This window comes from Ovis aries, chromosome 1 (assembly GCF_016772045.2).
Source record: "Ovis aries strain OAR_USU_Benz2616 breed Rambouillet chromosome 1, ARS-UI_Ramb_v3.0, whole genome shotgun sequence".
NCBI lineage: Eukaryota > Metazoa > Chordata > Mammalia > Artiodactyla > Bovidae > Ovis > Ovis aries.
The window spans coordinates 29,823,479-29,829,241 of NC_056054.1; positions in this window are offsets into that span (position 1 = coordinate 29,823,479).

Genomic DNA, 5,763 nt, shown 5'->3' on the forward strand with positions numbered 1-5,763 from the left:
AAATCCCATGGACGGAGGAGCCTGGTAGGCTGCAGTCCATGGAGTCGGTAAGAGTCAGACATGACTTAGCGATTTCACTTTTCACTTTCATGCATTGGAGAAGGAAGTGGCAACCCACTCCAATGTTCTTGCTTGGATAGTCCCAGGGATGGAGGAGCCTGGTGGGCTGCCTTTTATGGGGTTGCACAGTCGGACACGACTGAAGCGACTTAGCAGCAGCAGCATCCAGGCTTAGATAATGAACTTATCTGACATATAATAGCTAATATTTAGCTCACAGTACTAGGTATGCTAATCACTTCAATGAATTAGCTCACTTGCCTTTTGCAATAACCTTAAGAAGGACAACAATTATCCTCACTTCATAAGCCCAGGGAGATTATGGGCTTTGCCCTAGTAAGTGGCAAAGGTGGGATTTGAACCCAGGCAGTCTGACTCCAAAGCCAGTGCTCATCACCATTACTCTATGCTACCTCCTGGCACTATGGTGTGCGCAATAAGAGGGGCTCTGTGCTGCCTGGGTTCCCCTCCCTTAACTTCTCTCTTCAGGGAGCCAAGAGTCTTGCAGAAAGTTCTCTGGCAACAGTGGAGCAGTTCTCTCTGTTAATTAGGTGTTTCATTTTACTGCCAGCCTTTTGTTTTCCCCCTGGAGATCTGGAAGTATTTCCAATAAATTGTGTTTCAAGGAAAGAAATAGAAAAAGACAGTCAGTGGCCCCCAGGTTCGAGACTGCACGGTTTCTTTGGGCAGGGGAGAACAACTGGGCCATTGTCTGTAGTAATAGGACTTCCTGGGGAGGCAGCTGTGGGCCTTGCTCCCTGGTTTTATTTTAGCAATGACCAAATCGACTCCCTTTTTGTCCCCTCCTGTTTGGTCAGTAGTGTATTTTATTCTTAAATGGACCACTCCTTATTCCCACAAAATAAATTAAAATTTTGGTTCTGGACTTAGCACAGGGATGTGGCATGGGCTTGCTTGCATCTAGATGGGGACTGAATATTTTGGAAAACCTGCCTTTGTAGAACTGAGAGTTTCCTTCCAGTGAGCATGCTGGGATCTTCCCATTCCCGTGTCTTGGAGAAAAACCTTAGCATTCAACTCTAGATTAATCAGCATGGCTTATTTAGGTTGATGGTGATCCTGGCCCAGAATATTCAATCCCTTGCCCTCTGGTTATGTGTTTAACATCTCATGCTGCTACTACTGCTGCTGCTGCTAAGTCGCTTCAGTCATGTCCGACTCTGTGCGACCCTATAGAGGGCAGCCCACCAGGCTCTGCCATCCCTGGGATTCTCCAGGTAAGAACACTGGAGTGGGTTGCCATTTCCTTCTCCAATGCATGGAAGTGAAAAGTGAAAGTGAAGCCGCTCAGTTGTGTCCGACTCTTCACGACCCCGTGGACTGTAGCCTATCAGGCTCCTCCGTCCATGGGATTTTCCAGACAAGAGTACTGGAGTGGGGTGCCATTGCTTTCTCCATAACATCTCATGAGCCAGAAGCAAAGGGGAGAGTTGGGGAGTGGGTACTGGTGGTGGTGGAACTGGGGATAGCCTCTGATTGACTGAATTGAGTTACTGTCCCACTGTACACCAGAATATGTGATGATGGCCGAGTTGCTTAACTTCTTCACTGTAGACAGTGATCTTCCATGCCTACTCTACATCCCAAATCCATGGAATGGTTGGCATGCTCAAGACAGCCTTAATCGTGTATGGTTCTCTATGAAATGCCATTTCCCTTCTGGCCATTCTAACCTAATTTTCAAATCTCAGTTCCAAAGTTATCTGATTTATGGTGGTGTTTGATGTGTTTCCTTACAGGAGATATTTATTATTTTTCTTGGTTTTAATCTTATTCCTTCTCTGTCTTACCAATCTTTAGATGGCAGAGTTGGCTCCCACCAGAGGAGCTGAAAAGATAAGACAAATCACTTTCCCAGTGTTCTTTGCATCTAGTTTTTGCCAGCCAGAAAAAATCACCAAGACTTTCTTTAGAAGCTAGGGGGGAGCTGGGGATACTGAGGATGACAGGTTGCACAGCTACAACCTTCTTCATTTTTGTAACATATTGTAAGGGCATCATTATAGTAAGAGCTTGTTTATTCCACTGCTACATTCATGTTCCCTTTGCCTCATTCACAACCTTACTTAATCATGGATCTTGACTGTGTGACTGTTACCCTCATTGCTAGAAGGTCAAATCCTGTAGTAGACTTGGATGTGTTGAGTTGCTAGGGTCTTCCTTTAACTTCACCACTAGTCCTATTAGTTCATGTTGCAGGAGCACCAGTCAGCCAGGTGGTAGTGTTGATTTCTAATTCAATGAAGCACTGTTGTGTTCCCTAGTTGAAATTTTCCTTCCTTGGGAATCAAGGCCTCAGAACCAGAAGAGCCCTGCATGTGTAGGAAAAGAAATGAAATTTTTGTGAATGGGTCATTAGAGTTCATGCTGAAAGAAGCTCCTCCTACTTCTTGGTCCTCACACCCCAGTATTCTGGCTATGAGAAAAGGGCATCAGACATGAACTGGAAGTTTGGAACAGTACTCCAACCCTTCAACCTCAAGTGCGTGTGTCATCTAGCAAGCACCATTTGTTGTTGTTGTTCAGTAACTAAGTCATGCCTGACTCATTGTGACCCCATGGACTGCAGCACACCAAGCTTCCCTGTCCTTCATTATTTCCTGGAGTTTGTAAAAACTCATGTCCATTGAATTGATGATGCTATCCAACCATGTCATCCTCTGTCATCACCTTTTCCTCTTGCCCTCAATCTTTCCCAGCATCAGGGTCTTTTCCAATGAGTCCAATGAGTTCTTCTCATCAGGTGGCCAAAGTACTGGAGCTTTAGCTTCAGCATCAGTCCTTCCAATGACTATTCAAGGTTGATTTCCTTTAGTATTGACCGGTTTTATCTTGTAGTTCAGTGCATTCTCAAGGGTCTTCTCCAGCACCACAATTCAAAGAATCAATTCTTTGGGGCTCAGCCTTCTTCATAGTCCAACTCTCACACCCATATATGACTACTGGAAAAACCATAGCTTTGACTATATGGGCCTTTGTCAGCAAAGTGATGTCTCTGCCTTTGAATACACTGTCTATGTTTGTCACAGCTTTCCTTCCAAGGAGAAAGTGTCTTCTAATTTCATGGTTGCAGTCACTGTCCACAGTGATTTTGGAGCCCAAGAAAATAAAATGTCGCTTTCCACCTTTTCCCCTTCTATTTGCCATGCAGTGATGAGACTGGATGCCAGCACCATAACTCAGTCTTTAATAGGCCATTCCACCCTTTCCCACTCTATCTGTCCCACTCTCTGCTTCCGAGTGATTAAGTTCATAATAAAACTCATGGTTCTGAGCTAGTTGTCCTCCTCTCTGTAAAATGAGTTCTTTGATGAGAAGCAATGTTGTGATGGATTCCATGACGGAGAACAAGACATTCTTATGCTTATAGATGATGTTGTCAGGCAGGGAAGTAAAATTCATATACATGTTGTTATCTGCCAAAGTGAGGATAAAGCACCTCCATGTGATCAGACCATGTGACTGAATGGTCTCCCTTGAAATAATCCCATATCTGAGGCTCAGCCATGGTCTCTGCTGTTGCTGTTGAACACGTGCACAGGTTCAATAACATAGACTTCTGTGACCAATGTTGATCTTGCCACAGGACTGCTCACCTCCATCTCTGCGACTGTGACCACCTTGTTTCTGAGTCCGTTGAAAAAGCATCAGAGTGTCTGGGAAAAGAAGCGACATGTTCATAGAATGAGATGCCTTGACTACCTGATTATTGAGTGTTCCTTTGTAGTAGCTAACATATTTTTTGTGTGAACATCTTTTTGTATCTTTTTTGTGAACATTTTTATAAAGCAGATTCTTTACCAGCTGAGCTACCAGAGAAGCTGTGATCATCTACACAGACACAGATAGCCTCCTGCTGTGTGCCTTACTCTGAGAGGTCCACCCTCAGGCCTCCTTGACACCATCCTTTAATCTTGTTCTTTTCAATACCCACCTACCTGGGCATCTTGATCACCTTGGGCCTCCTCAGTAAGCTCCAGGTTATTACCTGGTGTAAACTCTGCAACTTGGTGAGAGGGGTGTCTACTTTGGCTGTTCAGATGCCACTTAGTTTAGGATCTAATGAATGGAAAACTCGGAGGTAAACAACAGATTCTCTTTTCTCCTTACCGGTTGAGTTTCCCATCCTAGCAGCTGGGTTTTCAGAAAGGGCAGAAGGCCAACTACAAGGAAAGCTCCAGGCAGCCCAGCAGGAGAAGAGGTGAGTCATTTACTTCTTGAGGAATTCGGTTCGGTCATGTCCCATTAATCTGGCTTCATCAGGAAATGAGCTGTGTCACTTAAGTCAATTTTCCAATAACCCTTTCATATGCAAAATTTTTATGTAATCATTTTGGGTAGAAGTCTTTCTAAACCAGTTGCATGCTTCTCTGCCTATTTCAGTGGAGGACCCTGCCCATTTTCTCACTTGCTTATGCTCTTTGGGGGCTGTATGACAAGGTAGACAAGAAAGAGCTCTGGAGTCAGATCTGAGCTTGAATTCCAGCTTTGCCATTTTTGTCTCTGGGCTCCAGGGACCTCAAATGCCTACAGGTTTAAGTACCTTGGCTCTGATCATCTAGCTAGAAATCTGTATCCCTCAGGATCATTGTGAGGGTCAAGCACACAACAAAAGGGAAGGTTTGATGCTGTCAAAACACCTAACACATTTTAGCTACTTAATAATAAATGTTACTTCTTGGGAGTGGGTTTGTTTCTTGTTCGGCAATTTTCTTACCATCTCAACTTGCTATGTCTAGACTGCAGAGGGTCACCTATGCACTTCAAGGGTTATGTCTTTTTCACTCTATCTCCAGCTGCCTAGGGCCTAGCACAAAGTTGGACACAGTATAGGGGTTGGAATGTCTTTCTTTCCATCACACAGAAGCGTGCCAGCTCCTCAGGGGAAATGAAGCTTCTCCTGATGTAAGTTCTACAGCCAATTTGGCATGTGAAGGTCTTGGGCCAGGTAGCAGTTCTGTAGACTTGGGCTCTCCAAGTCTCTGGAATGCAACAGTCAAGTTCTATCTCCAATGCTGTCCGCGAGGTTTTCTGTTTAAGAAGTGCAAATGCATCACTGCTCAATACTGAAAGAAAAAGGAGGAATAATTTTCTTATTAAGCTATTCACAAGCTCCCAGAACTGTAAATAAAGACCATGGAAATTTCCTATTCTACATTCTCCCCCATCACACACACACACACACACACACACACACACACACACACACACATGCATCCTTCCCCTCAGAACCACTATTGTCCTTCACGCAATTGGTAAGTCATGAACAGCAAGTGGGAAATTAGGAGTGAGGGTTATGCCATATAAATTTCTTTTTAAATTTTAAGTTCCTGGAGCCAAGACCAAAGCCACATATTGACAAGGGTAGGGCATGCCTCTGACAGCAACTTCCTGCTAGGCTTCTAGGATGCTGATTCATCTTCTTGTGCAATGAAGACCTCTCCAGAGAGAAAGGAAGGGGAGGGAAGGGAAGCAAAGGAGCACTCTCACTTATAAACACTTAGTATGTGTGAGGCTGTATATATGCTGTTCACTTAATGCTGACAGTCACTTTGTGTGGTAGATATTATCATCCACTTCTTTCAGACCAGGTGAACAGTTTGAGAAGCTGAGTAATTTGCCCAAGTTATGAGAGCTGATACAGGAAGAGTTCTATTTGGTGGATGCTAGAATGTTAGACTA